Here is a 16,619-nt window from a genome sequence, read left to right as displayed (position 1 = left end):
GGTTTCCTACAGTCCAAACATGAGCAAGTTAAGTGGATTGGCCATACTAAATTGCTCCTTAGCATCTCAAAATGTGTAGTTAGATGGATTAGCTATGGGGAATGTGTAGGGTTAAAGGGATAGGGCAAGGAAGAAGGCCTTCATAACATACTCTTGTCAGAGAGCCCATGCAGATCTGATGGGCTAAATGATCTCTTCTGCACTATAGGGTTTCTATGATGCATTCTATGTGCATTCCGCACGCTGTCTCTATGGCTATCTAACACAAATAAAAATAGAGATATTCAGTATATTGACTTCAGCACTAACCTATATATGGAATGTTGAAGAGTCATCTGAGCTGTTAATAAACTGGCTAATAGGAAATGTAATGATAATATATCATATCATATTCAATGTTTTTTTCTGAGATGCAGACTGGAGTCCATTTCTACTTTATCAGCAATTTAGTTTCTGTTTGAAACTGTAAACAAGACATGAAAGCTCAAAAACCTCAACTAATGGGCACCGATTGAAATAGGACAGGAAAGTGACCTCAGGGATCAAAGCTTTTAATCTTGTGTTCTTGTTTCTGGAGATGAATATGCAATTGATTAATTCTTTTACTTTCTTGTTGTCAAGATTAGGTATGGCAGTGCTGAGGAATCTTTCACTTGGCTAGTATGAAGCATTCTCGGGTCAGATATGGCACTGATTAAAGGTCAATTGATATCATAAATGATGTAATTTAATTTCTTTGGAATAGTGATTATTTTTCATTTATATTTCATTGAATTATCTAAAAATGAAGGTCTGAAGATCCGCATGATATTATTGAATGGCGGAGCAGGTTCACGGAGCTAAATAGTTTATGCTTGTTTCTATTTCTTATGTTCTGTCTCAAACAGTATATTCATGCATTCCAAATCCACATCACACAAGTATTCACTGGGGGTGTTTTTATTTTGGTAAAATTGATACGGGGGAATCAGCAGGTCCTTTGCCTTTTCATTTCTTTTATGTCAATGAAACAATTTACAAAAAATATGTACACTGTCATCGCCTCTTTTAAAAAATTCAATTTGAGTACATAAATAATCCTGCGATGGAATTCATAGCTTAATCTTGGTGTTGTGTCAACTTGCTTGCGGCATATGTATCAATAAAATAATAAAGACTATTAGTGTCTTCTGATGCACAACATCTTACGAGTGTGATCCATTCTATTTGCCAATCAACCATCCTTTTGCCTACTAAAATCCAAATTCTAAATGTGGCAAAGTGTTCCAGTATAGTTTTGGGCTATATTCTCACACTTGTTATGAAACAACAAAACTCCTTCAGTTACAAACTTAGACAATGGAGAATGGAGTCTTTACTAGGCATCTGGACTCAGTTCAGACCTATGTCACTTTCCTCCCTATCCCAATTGTAATTGATACTCATTCGGTGAGGTTTTTGAGTTTTGAGTTTATGGTTTCAGACAGAAACTGAATGACTGAAAAAGTAGAAATTGACTTCTGTTTGCATTGCGGGACAAAGTTGAATTAAAGACTTCAGAATAATCCAAAACTTTGGGGGGAATTTTCCTGTCATGCCCACCATGGGAAACGTAGTGGGCGGGAGGACAGACCATGCAAAGGCCCGTTGACCTCGGGTGGGATTTTCTGATTTTGGGGCTAGTGTGGCTGAGAAAATCCCACCCTTCATCTAATTTTGCCCTTCCATCTGGCCTTTGTACTTTTTCACTAATGGAATTATCTTGTCTTAATTGTAAAATGGAACTCATGGAAAAATGTGGGAAAAATTTTGAAGTTATTCATTTAGATGTGCTGTCAAGTTATGCAAGGTGTAATTGGCACATGCTTAGTTTTGTTTTGTAGGGTAACTTGTTTTCATGTGTGCTTGCGACTGATCTAAGAGGTGATGTATGCTTTGGAATGTGAAAACATTGTAGTGCAAAGTGATAAATTTGCACTTATGATTCCTCACCCTATTAGGATATGAGTTTCAGCCACACCACAATGGGGAAATGCTCAATGAGAGATTAGCCACAGTTAGAAATAACCTGAGGAAAACAAGAAAAAAATGTGTGAAGAGAGATGAGTTGAAGACCGAGGATTCACGTTCTGACCAAAAAGTCTAAAAGGAAAAGACAAAAGGTTTTATAGCAAGGATCTTCCCTTTTCTGTTGAATTAGATCACTCATGTGAGGGATATTCTCTCTTTTATTGACGTAGTTTGTCCAGGACACACTCCATTTCAAGGTTACCTTAAATCCCGAACTGATCTTGTGATATATGCTATGGCAATGAACTTTGGTGAATTCAAGTCAGTTTAGTTTGTACAAGCTCAAATCCTACCAGATCAGACTCCTGGCGGCATGATGGCACAACAGTTTGTCTGTGTGGGTTTCCTCCAGGTGCTCCAGTCCAAAGCTGTGCAGGTTAAGTTGATTGGCCATGCTAAATTGTCCTTCAGTGTCAGGGAGAATTAGCAGGGTAAACACGTAGGGTTACACGGAAAGGGCCTGTGTGAGTTGGTTGTCGGTGTAGGCTCGATGGGCCAAATGACAGCCTCTTGTACCCATAGGGATTCTATTCTATTCTATGAATCTGAGGTAGTTGGTTTTGTTTGAATGGTCTGAGGTTTTTCAGTAGGCATTAGTGAACCAACTCCTGTTACGGTCAACATCCTAAAGTAGCACAGAAAGCAAATGCTGTGGATGCTGGAAATGCTAAAAACAAAACAGAAAATGCTGGAAATGCTCAGCAGCTTCTGTGGAGAGACCAGCAGAGTTAACGTTTCAGGCTGGTGACTTTCTGTCAGCAGGGAGGGAGCTTAATCAGCAGCAGCTGGAGAGAGGTAATCCTCCATTTGAAGTTAAGAAATCAAGTGGTTAAGCTATCAAATTGTGATTAAAGGACTAAGTGTGGGGAAAATGGAAATAGAATGGAAGTCACTTGGTTGTAGTTAATTATGTTGTGTGGGGATGGTGGTTTCTCTCGATTTCTGTATTGATGTTTCACATCTTTTAAACATAATGACCGCTATTAAAACAGATCAATTAATTGATCTAGTGTGAGGGTTAGTTCAGGCAGAATGTGGCAAAATGTTTCTATTCTTTGAACAAATAATGGGTATTTCTCTCCATGCTTCTTGCATAATCAAAATTTGTGATGTTGCACATTTCTTTGGTGTGCTTTCATCTCATTGTTTGAAATATGAAAACGCATCAAATTCATTATAGATTATTGCAATATTCTGACAACTTCCATCACCAACATTTACCTGATAACAGACTTCTATTGGTGGCTGATTATTGTGTTCATAAGATTGATAAGTGATATTTTTGAAAGTACAGTGCCACCCTTTTAAAAACTGACCCATTATAGTATAGTGAAGAATCCTGATGTTTTCCCATTAGTCTTATCTGATGATGGATGGTTTGTTGTGAACCACTTTGGTTGTCAGAGGTTTAAGGAATACGCCTCTGCTTTTTGTGTATTATTGGCTGCATCAGTCTGTCATTCATTGATGCTAGTCATGATGCAAATTCTTTATTTTGTTCAAAGAAGTCTTGTGGGCAATGGATTGATAATCGAAGTGCTTTGAACATGGAAGTTACAAGTTCACTATAAAAAACAGCAGTTACTGGTCAAAGAAACAACCTTTCGTGCATTAAATTATAATTCTTCAAATTTGGGATTCCTTAGATGACAGTACCAGCAAGAAATTTAAGTTACTTTCACACCTGCCAATAACAGGTACCAGGCATTGATCAATTTAATGTTCCTAAATCTCTTTGAGACATGTCTCAAAATTGAACCTTGCTTATTCCCTACAGATGTCACATTTGAAGCTGTTCCAGAATGTTCAACTTCTTGTAACTAAACTTTTCACTTGGTTTCATCTTAAATCTGGTTGTAGTTTTTTTTCTTCATTTTACGCGTTATGAATGTTGCTAGCTATACCAACATTTATTGCCCATTCCTAGTTGTCCGTCAGAATCATAGAATCACCACAGTGCAGAAGGAGGCCATTCGGCCCATCAAGCCTACATTGACCACAATACACCCAGACTTTATTCCTGTAACCCCACATCTTTACCCTGCTAATCCTCTGACACTAGAGTCAATTTAGCATGGCCAGTCAACCTAACCTACACATCTTTGGACTGTAGAAGGAAACTGGATGTCCCGGAGGAAACCCATGCAGACAGAGGGAGAATGTGCAAACAGCACTGTGGGTGTACCTACACCTCAGGGGCTGCAGCAGTTCAAGGAGGCAGGTCATCACCACAGTGGTTAATACAGCTACGAACTCCACGCAGTCAGTGATCCAGAGCTGGAATTGAATCTGGGTCCCTAGTGCTGTCAGGCAGCTGTGCCAACCACTGTGACACCGTGGTGGTGAGCTGCCTCCTCAAACTGCTGTAGCCCCTGAGGTGAGGGTACACCCACAGTGCTGTTAGGGTCGGAATGCCAGTATTTTGAACCACCGACAGTGAAGGAAATGCGATATATTTCCAAGTCAGAATGGTGAGTGACTTCGAGGGGAACTTCCAGATAATGGTGTTCCCAGCCATTTGTTGTTCTTGTCCTCCTAGATGGTGGTGATTGTGGGTTTGGAAGGTGCAGCCTTAGGAACCTTGGTGAGTTTAACCAGTAAGGGGAACAAAGTTTATGGAGATAAGGTGGGAAAATGGAGTTGAGGATAATCAGCCATGATTTCAATGAATGGCAGAGCAGAGTCAATGGGCTGAATGGCCTTCTCCTATGACTTATGGTTTTAAGTGGGTGAGAGCAAATTACAAATGTACTTAAATCTTGTCATTTGTCTAGGATTAGTGAGATCAAGATGTACTTCCAAATAGCACCCAGTATATTTGAAAAGTTTGAGTTTTGAGTTTCAAAACATGTTTAACGTGTCAAATTCCAGCAGAAGAAATATGCTGTCAAGATTACTCACATGGTTTCGTAAGAGCACCGATTTACTGTATAGTTTTAAGCGGTTTTTGGCAAAATTTGGCTCCATAGTGCCACTGATGTAGGCATTATAGAAACCTAAAACTTCAAAAATGCAGTGCTTCTTACCATTTATAGCATGCCCTGACTGTAAGGACAATAGTACTGGCATGCTGTGTGTACAGTAAAAGAATGCATGAATGAAGTAGCAGAGTGTTCTATAACAGAGCTGACTTGTGAACTTGCCCTCTGGGGAGCTGACTCATGTGCTATTCTTTCACCTTGGCCGTGCTGGCAACAACTATTGCCCAGTGACTCACCACACCCTCTTCCCAATTCTTTATTAAGTACGTGCAGTGCCAGTAACTGAGTTGATAGTTGACAGCGTCACGTCAACTGATTGTTCATCTTCATTAGAAGTCTCACTCTTCATAGTGAGGCTGCACTGTCTATCCAGGCAGAAAATCTTAGCTTTCTGAAAGCAAAAAATGCAGAAGGGGAAAGTTGCGATCAGGTATGGGGTTACAGGGATAGGGTCTGAGTCAGATGCACTGTTAAAGACTTGGTGCAGACTCGATGGATTGAATGGCCTCAATCTGCACTGTAGGGATTCAGTGTAATGAGGAATGAGGTGGAACACAAGAAATCCTTGGCCACACCGTCTACAACCTGCAGTTCATGCTAGATAAGAATGAGGGTAAGTATAATTTGAAAAGGGCCGTAAGGCAGGAACATATCATCATCCTGAATATTCTTGATGCAGTCAGATGCAACAGTCTCAGTCACAAGTGGGACCGTGATGTGGGTTTTATAATGTTTCCTGTGGTTCTTTGTGACCTTGTCATGCAATCGACAGGGAAGAATGCCATCAAGTTTATTGCAGTATGTTTGGGTGATGTGCCTGCTGTAGCTGAATAGCTGGAAGTATGTACAAACTGTAAAAGCTGGGTATAAGGTTAGCCAAATTGCTCAGAGTGTGAGAATGAGATGGAGTATGTGAATGTTAGGCATAATTGTTTTTTGCTGTGGAGTAACTGATGGGCACTGACACTGTAAGCAATGAGAAATTGGAGGGTTTGCAGATAAGACATGCGTTCACTAACTTTAATCACTTGTACGAAGTCATTAGACTTTCTTTGGCACTATCTATAACCAGGTCAAATGTCTATCTATAACCAGGTCCACATCAGGTCAACTTGCCCAGTATCAGTCCTAATCAAATTATTCCCACTTTAACTTACTAAATGTAGCACATTTCAAAGAAACTGAAGTAGAATTGATTAATTGTGTTTTTTTTGTTTGCATTTCTACATCCTGATTTTCCAATGCTTTACCTCTTTTTCCATTCCTCCTCCTCACTTGCTCTGTCCCTGTCAAGTTAAACATTCAGCAATGCAGTGACATCAGTTAATCCTCTCATGTGAATGTCATGATATATTAAGGAGACTGAATTCACTGACAGCACCTACATTCAGAAGGTGCTGCGGCTGGCATGAAAACAGGACAGAAAATCAGATAAATCTTATTACAAAATTGGAGATCTGTCATAAACAATGGGAACTGAGAATAATTTGAAACTTGCAATTTAATCAGTGTTCAGATAGTTAAAATTGCTCGAGGTTTGCTAGCATGGGTTCATGTCCTTCAAATCCCCCGATTGGATTATTGTCTTCTAATCACTGCTACACAACTCTTCTTTATATATATCAGATTAATCTCAGATTTAAAATGAAGTAGAACTGTATATATTAGCAGTACCCAATTAACTTGCTTCAGAGGTGGCTTTCAATTGCCATTTCTTTTTTTTGATGATTGGAACAATTGATGTTGCAAACACAGCGCACAGCTTGAAGTAAAAATTGTTCTCCCTTAACTGGATGGAAGTAGAATGGGTTGGGATAGTGAGCCAGTCCTCATTTAAATGTGACATTTGCCAAGAAACATTAGTTAGGAGACACGCCATCTAGATTTGGAAGACTATATTTTTCAGAAAATAACAAAGCGATTCAAGCCGTATAATTTGGTTTATTTAACAAGGGCCCTACAGATAAATTTGTAGCATATTTAATATAGAAAAATATCTCAAGATGCTTTGCAAGAACATAGTGAGCCAAACATTGGCACAAAGCCAAAGAAGGAGCTGTTAGGCCAGGTGACCAAAAGCTTGGTCAAAGAGGTTTAGAGAGACTTAAAAGGAAGAAAGACAGGTGGAGTTTAAATTAAATCCTAGCCTTTTGGTTTCAATGCCATATATTCTACTATATCAATTAAGATTAGAATTATAGAACCCCTACAGTGCAGAATTTGGCCCATCAAGCCTGCACTGACAATCCCACCTAGGCCCTCTCCCCTTAACCCTATGTTTACCCTACTAATCCCCCTGATACTAAGGGTCAATTTAGCATGGCTAATCAGCCTATTTTTGGACTGTGGGAGGAAACTGGAGCGCTTGGAGGAAACCCATGCAGACATAGGGGACAACGTGCAGACTCCACACAGACAGTGACCCAAGGCTGGAACTGAACCTGGGACCCTGGTGCTGTGATACAGCAGTGCTAACTACCAGCTTATTAATAAATGGAATGCATAGCAATTATCTAGTGTGGAACAGCCATTACTGTTTCCCCTTAATCAGAGGAAGCATTAATAGAACAAAGGACCATCTGAAATTGTTCTTTTAACCATTGTAAACTGCCAACTTCTTCCTGAAATTATAAAAAATGTAAACCTGAGAAGCAGTATTTTCTATGCTCTTGTGAAAAGGAATAGGCACTTTTGCGTTGAGGGTGCCGGACAAGTTGTATAAGGTTAGATAACTTATGAAGAATTGATGAGATCAGACACCTGCATTGCTGTGTTTCCTCTCAAGACTTTTCTCCAAGCAACGGCAACATTAATCATGAAATAAGAGTCTTATGTATGGAAGTCTTTAAATTTATATTACAAATGTACATTAAATATAATAAGTGCCTAAAGTGGTTCCCTAGAAATTCTTTCCATTCTTTGCCATGTGTATTGATGCAATTTAGCTTTCCTTGAAAAGCAATTAGAAATATACAGACCATGAAAACTATTAAAGTAGCCATTCCACTCTGTACAGACGGTGCAGTGACCCCATGCTATACTGTCCCACAGCAGACTCTTCAGGTGCTTCTGCATAGCAATAATGAGGTGAATGAGAGGCCCAGTACACCACAAAAATGGAACAAAAGCTAAATGAAAATTTTAATTATCATCTTTCCGTCGGCTCTGATTATTAATCTTCAAGGTCAAGGTGAACTGGTGCTGGGTTTGGATATGCTGTTAGCGCTGCAGTATAAATTGGTGGCAATTCTTCATGCTGTGTGTAGAGGAGAATTGAAACAAATAGAAACAGATGTGCAATTATAGCCTACTTCATGCTTTTAAGGACTCACTTCAGTTTACTTACCCTATTCACAAGCCAAGGAAGTATGAAATATATTTTATAATTTGTTCTTCATTAGTGTCACAAGTGGGCTTACATTAACGCTGCAATGAAATTAGTGTGAAAATCCCCTAGTTGCCACACTCCAGCACCTGTTCGGGTACACTGAGGGAGAATTTAGCATGGCCAATACACTGAACCAGCGCGTCTTTTGGACAGTGGGAGGAAACCAGAGCAAAACCCACGCAGACCTGGGGAGAACGTGGAAACTCCACATAAATAGTGCCCTAAGCCAGGAATCAAACCGGGGTCCCTGTCGCTAAGAGGCAGCAGTGCTAACCACTGTACCACTATGCCGCCCATATTTTACGTTAAACTTAGCAATTCAGAGCAAAAGTAGGTCCTTCTACCACTCAAGCCTTCTCCACCATTCAGAAAGATCATTGTTGATCTGCCTCAGCTATACCTCTCTCCGCTATACCTATAAACCTTGATTCCATTAGTACCCAAAAATCTATCGATGTCTGACATGAATATATTCAATAACTGAGTAATATCCACAGATGACTTGGGCGGATAGTTCCAAAGATTTACAACCCTCTCGGTGCAGAAACCCTCTATTCAAATAAAAAATCATATAAAATTGTATGGGATTACTTAGAACCACACAGAGTGAAGTAGAATAGTGGAAGAACACATTCATTTGACCCATCAAGCCTGGACCGGCTCTTTCAAGTTAGTTCCACTCACTATGCCCATCTCCTTTCAATTTTTTCTGAGTATTTATCCAGTTCCCTTTTGAAGGCTATGTTTGCACTTGTATCTATTGCCCTATCAGAAGTGCATTCTAAATCCTAACCACTCACTCCATTTAAAAACTACTTCATAATTCAGCCCAGTGGCATCAGTGCAAAGTGAATCAACTGAGGTGAGATAATGGCAAAACCTTTATTCTGTTACTATCACCTGCAATTCTCGACAACCCAGCAGATGAAATATCCTCCGAGCATCTCCCCAGTCAAGCTCATAGTCACAGAATTGTTAGCTCAGGCCATTCATCTCATCAGCTCTCCAAATGAATAATTCACCAAGTGTCATTCCCCCTCCTTCTCCCCATAACCATGCACATTCTTCTTTTTTAGGTAATAATACAACTCCCTCTTAAATGTCTTGATTGAACCTGTCTTCACCTCAGGCAGCGCATTCCAGATCCTAACCATTCACTGCATGAAAACCTTTCTCATGTTTCCATAGGCTTTTTTGCCCATTACCTTAAATCTGTGCCCTCGCATTCTCAATCCTTCCAGCTGTGGTCCTTATGATTTTTAATACCGCTATCAAATCTCCTTGGGGGAAATTAGGGAAAGTCAGTGAATGCTGGCTTTGCCAGCAATGCCCAGATCCTGAAGGATGATTGATTTTTAAACAGCAAAATAATTGTTGATTTTTATGACTACAGCTAAGTGGCATGCACGTGCTGAGGTAGACTTCTTGATTAACGATGTGTTGTCCCTGCATTGTCCTCTTTGGGAGCATCTGTAATTGCCAGCCTATGCATGCGAATGGGTGATGGCAGTGTGTAAAGGATGGCCAAGGAAGGAAAGATGAAGTAGTAACCAGGCAAAAGTTGAAGGGTTATTGCAGACTGTCAGGGTGCCCTTTTAAATATGGTACTTTGACCATGAGGCAATGGCAGGGAGGGCTACTTGTGAATGCATATTAATTAGCCGAACAGAACAAGACTGCATACGGTCAGTTGTTCCACACCATGCACTCATTTGAGTGTGGCCATCAAGCCCCATCCTGGTATGCATCTTCAGTTTGAATTATGATTTCAGCCTAAATTGAAAAGACCATGTTGCCCTTGAGAAGGTGCATAGGCTTCTTTGAACCACAGCAGCCGATATGGTGAAGGCGCTGCCATAATGCTGTTAGGTCGGAACGTTCTGTGATACTGACTCAGCAACAATGAAGGAACAGCAATATATTTCCAAGTCTAGATGCTGTATAATTTGGAAGAAATCGTGGACATGGTGGTGCTCTCAGGCACCTGTGCTCTTGGCCTTTCAGATGCTGGAGGATATGGATTTATGAACTATCACCAATGAAGCCTTGCAACTTGCTGCAGTGCTTCCTGTAGGTAATACATGCTGCAAACATGTTAGGCTAGAAGTGGAAAAAGTGAATATTTATGCTTCTGAATGGGATGTGGATGAAGTAGACTGCTTTGTCCTGAGTTTCTGTTGTTACAGTTGCACACATCCAGGCCTGTGGAGAGTATCCCATCATACTCATGATTTGTGCCTCTTAGATGATGAAGTGTTAAGGAGTCTGGTGGTGAGCCACTCACTGCAACCTGCCCTGATGGCCACTGCATCTATGTGGCTAAGTGTCGATATTGCTGAGGAACTTGGTGAAGGGCGTGCAATTGAATATCATGAAAAGGTGGTTAAATATCTTGTTGAAGATGGTCATTGTCTGCCACTTGCCAGTTAGCAAACCAAGCCTGACTTCTCCAGGTCTTGCTTCAAGCAACTGCTTCATTCTCTGAGGAATTGCAAATGTAGCTGGATATTGTGTAGCTAGCCATCAGTGAACATCCCCACTGCTGACTTAATAATGGAAGGAAGGCCGTTGATGAAGCAACTGAAGATGGCTGTGCCGAGGATGCCTCCCTGAAAAACTCCTGCAGCATGTCCTAATGCTGAAATGATTGGCATCCAACAACCATAACTATCTTTCTTTGTGTGAAGTATATGACTGCAGCCATGAGAGTTTTTCCACTTGATCCCCATTGACTTTGGTTTTAGTTGAGTTGCTTGGTGCCACACTCGATTGACCCTAACCCTAATACCATTACCTTAATTCAAGCACAATCATTCATAACACTTCCGGAATTTTACTTACGTGCATGGTTGGACCAAAGATGTAATGAGTCTGGAGCCAAGTGATCTAATTGGCTCCCAAACAGGACGGCTAAATTACATAATAATGTGGTAATGATCTGTAATTAGGGATAACTGCTTGAATTCTCTAATGACCAAAATCTTGGACAATATGAATTATAAATAAAAAGAGTAGGATGTTGAAAATTGAATGAAAAATAATAAATGGATTGGGAATGGTGGGACAGAACCAGTTTACAGTGAGGAAGAAGCTATTATGGGAAGTATTAAGATAAAATGGGGAAACTGAAGGAAGAAAAGATAAATAGATAAGTAGATAACACCACTGGTAAGAGATTTTTCAGAAGTTTTCAACTTTCCTTTCTTAGTTGCCTGGCTGTATGACAGGGAGGTCCCTGACACTTTAGTAAATCTGGGTAATGGTATTAAGTGGAGGAAAGTAATCTCTGATTTATAGTGGGCACTTCAGTTACTTTCTATCAAAGATTGAAGTGGCAATTGAGAATAAGTGATTTCTCTCCCAATACTCTTGTATTCCCTTTCTTTCACCATAGTTATCTAAGGGCTGTGGATCACTCAGTTGAAGTTGTCAGAAAATGTGTGATATACTGCCATCTGCTGTCATTCTCAGGAAGGTAGTGTTTGATTAGTTAAAAAGAAAAACACTTTAGTCATGTGGTTCTCAGAATATTTCCAGTTTCCCAGTAGAAGCAATAGTTAGTTTGAAAGCTTCACCGTGTGGCCACCTGATAATTAATTAAATTAAAGCAGGCTGGTCCACAACTCCTTCTAAACACTCCCTCAGAATTCTTAAAGCAGTAAATACAATAAAATAAATGCTTTAAACAGTTCTACAAAGAGCAAAGTGCTTTAAACTTATTTTAAACAGGTTTTTAACAGGTAAAATCTTAGCTCTCTCTCTGCTCCTTCACTCGTCTGCTCCAGCAAACAATGGAAGGCTTCACCGTGTGGCCACCTGATAATTAATTAAATTAAAGCAGGCTGGTCCACAACTCCTTCTAAACACTCCCTCAGAATTCTTAAAGCAGTAAATACAATAAAATAAATGCTTTAAACAGTTCTACAAAGAACAAAGTGCTTTAAACTTATGGGGCGGGCTGTTAACGCGCAAATAAGTGCGGCGTGCAGGAATGGGACGGCCGTAGTTATGGGGGATTTCAATCTGCGTATTGATTGGTTGACCCATGTTGGACACGGTGGGCTCGAGGAGGAGTTCTTGGAATGCTGCCGGGATAGTTTCCTTGAACAGTGTGTGTTGGAGCCGACGAGGGAGCGAGCTGTCTTGGATCTGGGGCTATGTAATGAGGCGGGTAGAATTAGGGACCTTGCGGTGAAGGATCCTCTTGGAGAGAGTGATCATTGTATGGTGGAGTATCTGGTGCAGATGGAGGAGGAGAAAGTGGGTTCCCGGACACGCGTCCTTTGTTTGAATAGAGGGGAGTACGGTAGGATGAGAGAAGAATTGGCGAATGTGGACTGGGGGAGTGCATTGGAGGGAGGGTCTGCTGAGGAGCAGTGGAGGATCTTTAAGGAGATCTTTCTTGGTGCTCAGCAGAAATTTATTCCGATGGTCAAAAAGGACTGCAGGAGGAGAGGTAATAAGCCGTGGATAACGAAGGAGGTGAAGGAAAGTGTTAAATTAAAAGCGGAGGAATTTAGAGTAGCTAAGAGTAGTGGGTGAGAAGAGGATTGGGAGAGGTTTAAATGTCAACAAAGATTGACAAAGAAGTTGATAAAGGAGGGTAGGAGAAACTATGAAGCTGGGCTAGCGCTTAATATAAAAAAGGATAGCAAGAGTTTTTATAAATATACAAAAAGGAAGAGGCTGGCTAGGGTGAACGTTGGTCCTTTAGAGGATGAGAAAGGGGACCTAGTGGTAGGGGATGGGGATATGGCTAAGGTATTGAATAACTTTTTTGTTTCTGTCTTCACGGAGGAGGACGTGAATAATTTGCCGGGTGTTAGCGATGGAAAGGTGGTAGGACTGGAGGGTCTTAATGACATTACTGTTACTAGAGAGGCGGTGCTCGACAGACTGGAGGGGCTGATTGTGGACAAGTCCCCAGGACCGGATGGAATGCATCCGAGGGTTCTGAAAGAAATGGCAAGTGGATGCATTGGTGGTTATTTTCCAGACATCGCTGGATTCCGGGGAAGTGCCGGAAGATTGGAAAACGGCTAATGTTACGCCGTTGTTTAAGAAGGGTGCCAGGCAAAAGGCAGGGAATTATAGGCCGGTTAGTTTAACGTCTGTGGTAGGTAAAATGTTAGAATCCGTCATTAAGGAGGAAATTGCGAGGCATCTTGAAGGCAATTGCTTGATAGAGCAGACGCAGCACGGTTTCATTAAAGGGAAGTCGTGTCTGACAAATTTACTGGAGTTCTATGAGGATGTGTCTAGGGCGGTCGATAGAGGAGAGCCGGTGGATGTGGTCTTTCTGGATTTTCAGAAGGCGTTTGACAAAGTACCTCATAAGAGGTTATTGCAGAAGGTCAGGGGACTTGGAGTTGGGGGTAGGGTGTTAGCGTGGATAGAGGATTGGTTGTCAAATAGGAGGCAGAGAGTGGGGGTCAACGGGTGCTATTCGGATTGGCGGATGGTGACTAGTGGAGTGCCCCAGGGGTCGGTGCTGGGGCCTCAGCTTTTTACCATTTATATAGATGATCTGGAGGAGGGAACCGAGTGTAGGGTGTCGAAATTTGCTGATGACACCAAGATTGGGGGAACGGCAAATTGTGCGGAGGGTGTGGAGAGTCTGCAGAAGGATCTAGATAGGCTGGGCGAATGGGCCAGGAAATGGCAAATGGAATTTAATGTTGGCAAGTGTGAGGTGGTCCACTTTGGTAGGAAGAATGGTAGGAAGGACTATTACTTACGGGGCGAAAAACTGCAGCAGGCGGCGGTGCAGAGGGACCTCGGGGTCCTTGTGCATGAGTCGCAAAAACCCAGCTTGCAGGTGCAGCAGGTGGTCAGGAAGGCGAATGGGATGCTGGCCTTCATAGCGAAGGGGTTTGAATATAAAAGTAGGGAGGTCTTGCTGCAGCTGTATAGGGCATTGGTGAGGCTGCAGCTGGAGTACTGTGTGCAGTTTTGGGCGCCGCACCTGCGCAAAGATATTTTGGCCTTGGAGGGAGTGCAGAGGAGGTTTACTAGGCTGATACCGGAGTTGAGGGGGTTGAGCTATGAGGAGAGGCTGAATAAACTAGGCTTGTACTCGTTGGAGTTTAGAAGAATGAGGGGAGATCTCATTGAGACGTATAAGATGATGAATGGGATGGAAAGGATAGAGGTGGAGAGACTCTTCCCGCTCAAAAAAGACAGTAGGACTAGGGGGCACAGCCTCAAGATAAAGGGGGGGCGTTTTAGAACGGAGTTGAGGAGGAACTTCTTCACTCAAAGGGTGGTGAATCTCTGGAATTCTCTACCCGTTGAAGTGGTGGAGGCTGCCTCGCTAAATATTTTCAAGAAGCGGGTTGATGGGTTTTTGATAAGAGAGGGGATTAAGGGTTATGGGGAGAGGGCCGGAAAGTGGAACTGAGCCACGACAGATCAGCCATGATCTTATTGAATGGCGGGGCAGGCTCGAAGGGCCAGATGGCCTACTCCTGCTCCTATTTCTTATGTTCTTACGAAAGAGTTAAATGTGAATATGCAGCCATTCTGTTCGCACCGATGCCGCACAAACAGTAATGAGATGAATAGCCAGATTCTTTGGTGATGTTGATTGACGGAAGAATGTTATTCATAACATTACAAAAGCTTCCTGCTCTTTGAATATTTTAATATTTACCCAATCCACTAGTGCAGGCAGTTGGTGTTTCAATTTAACATCTCATCTGAAGGTCAGCTGTGACAATGCAGCACCCTGTCAGCATTGTATTCAAGTTCTAGAATAGGGCTCTAAACCACAGGCTTCTGACTTGGACACCTTTGCCTTTCTGTTCCTGTGCAGTTTGACATCTTTCCTCCAGACGATCAAATATTAAACTTTCCTTAAAAATAACTAAGTTGTGTTAAACATTACAGCTCCCACCAACCCAAAATCTTTGGCCTAGTTGCAAGTACCTATGATTTGGCGTCTTCAATCTGAGGTAAGCAGCCTGTGATTTTCCTCCGAAATGGCATTGTGGGTCAACCCAGAACACATGGATTGCAGCAATTCAAGAAGACAGCTCGCTATCACCTTCTCAAGAGCAACCAGGGATGGGCAATAAATACAAGCCAGCCTATTTTCACAGTACCAAGCCTGGGATTATCCAAGCAACTTGGCAGTTCTGTAATTTTAACACTTCCATGTCGCACAAATGAATATAAAATAAACAGCAGCCAGGGGCAGAGGCACAGCAATGTTTGAAGCTTCTAGCTCAGCCTCATGACCTCCAGTTTTTCCTGCACTCCAAACACTCCAGCCAACCACTGAGTTACCTCTTCTACCTGCATCAAGTTAGTGCATGAACATCTCAGGCTCATTTGCTTGGCCCCTACTCAAAGTAGTAGTTTGTGAAGTTAGATCAGTTTGTTTTCATCCATCACCCATTGCTGTTTGTCAGCGTCATTGATCCAGTGGGTTCAACGCTGTCTGACAAGAGCCTGTGGACTGGGTAGTGACCTCTCTGCAGTTGCGTTGCTGCAGGGGGAGGGAGAACTCGCAACACCAAAAGCTATTATTGCAACTCTTCAGCTGAAAAAATGTTAAATTACTGGTGTTTATGGATTTCTGACTGGAGAGGTTAAATGTATAATGAATAAAATCGTGAACTTATGTTCATTTTAAAATGGCTTGTTCCGTGGGAGTTGTGCCAGTCCGGTGCCAAAGTAACTGCATTATTCAAGAAAATCCCTCTGGAATTTTTTTAAAGCACAGTATGCTAGAGAATTGAGTATGTAGACATGTGTCACTGATTATATCAATCCAAAAATATGGCAGATGGGAATAGATCAAAATGTCATTTTAACCTTGTATGTTTCCATTGCCATATGAAATTCTGTGTGCCCCTCAGAGGATTGAACTGAATGAAATATTTAAAATGAGTAGATACTTAAGGGCTCTGAATGTTGATTTGGCATAGAGTTGCGTGCTATGTTGCACATATAAAAGAGCTTCACAGTTCTAGCATTTTAACACTTTCTTGTATTTAAATGCATGAATTGCATGAATTTTCCCGCTGCCCTATTCAGGTGAATCAGATACAGAGAGAAGTTCTGTAGATAATTCTGTAACTTTACCTTTTGACAGTGCCACTGGAGAAAGATTGTACTATATAACTAGGATATGTAAATGTGATTACAAACATCAGACAATGTGTATATTTATCATTCTCGTTATTTTTCGGCAAAAC

At 41.4% G+C, this 16,619-nt stretch overlaps 1 protein-coding gene across 1 annotated transcript in view; it reads left to right on the top strand.

The window, feature by feature from the left end:
• The window catches only part of znrf1 (zinc and ring finger 1), a 244,674-nt gene that overhangs the window by 212,893 nt on the left and 15,162 nt on the right, over positions 1-16,619 (top strand). The window lies entirely within an intron of this gene.

The sequence above is a fragment of the Carcharhinus amblyrhynchos genome, chromosome 4, assembly GCF_965287045.1.
Source record: "Carcharhinus amblyrhynchos chromosome 4, sCarAmb.v2.hapA, whole genome shotgun sequence".
In the NCBI taxonomy this organism is placed as follows: Eukaryota; Metazoa; Chordata; class Chondrichthyes; order Carcharhiniformes; family Carcharhinidae; genus Carcharhinus; species Carcharhinus amblyrhynchos.
The sequence above is the reverse complement of the archived record's forward strand: the minus strand, read 5'-3'. Positions and strand labels throughout refer to the sequence as shown.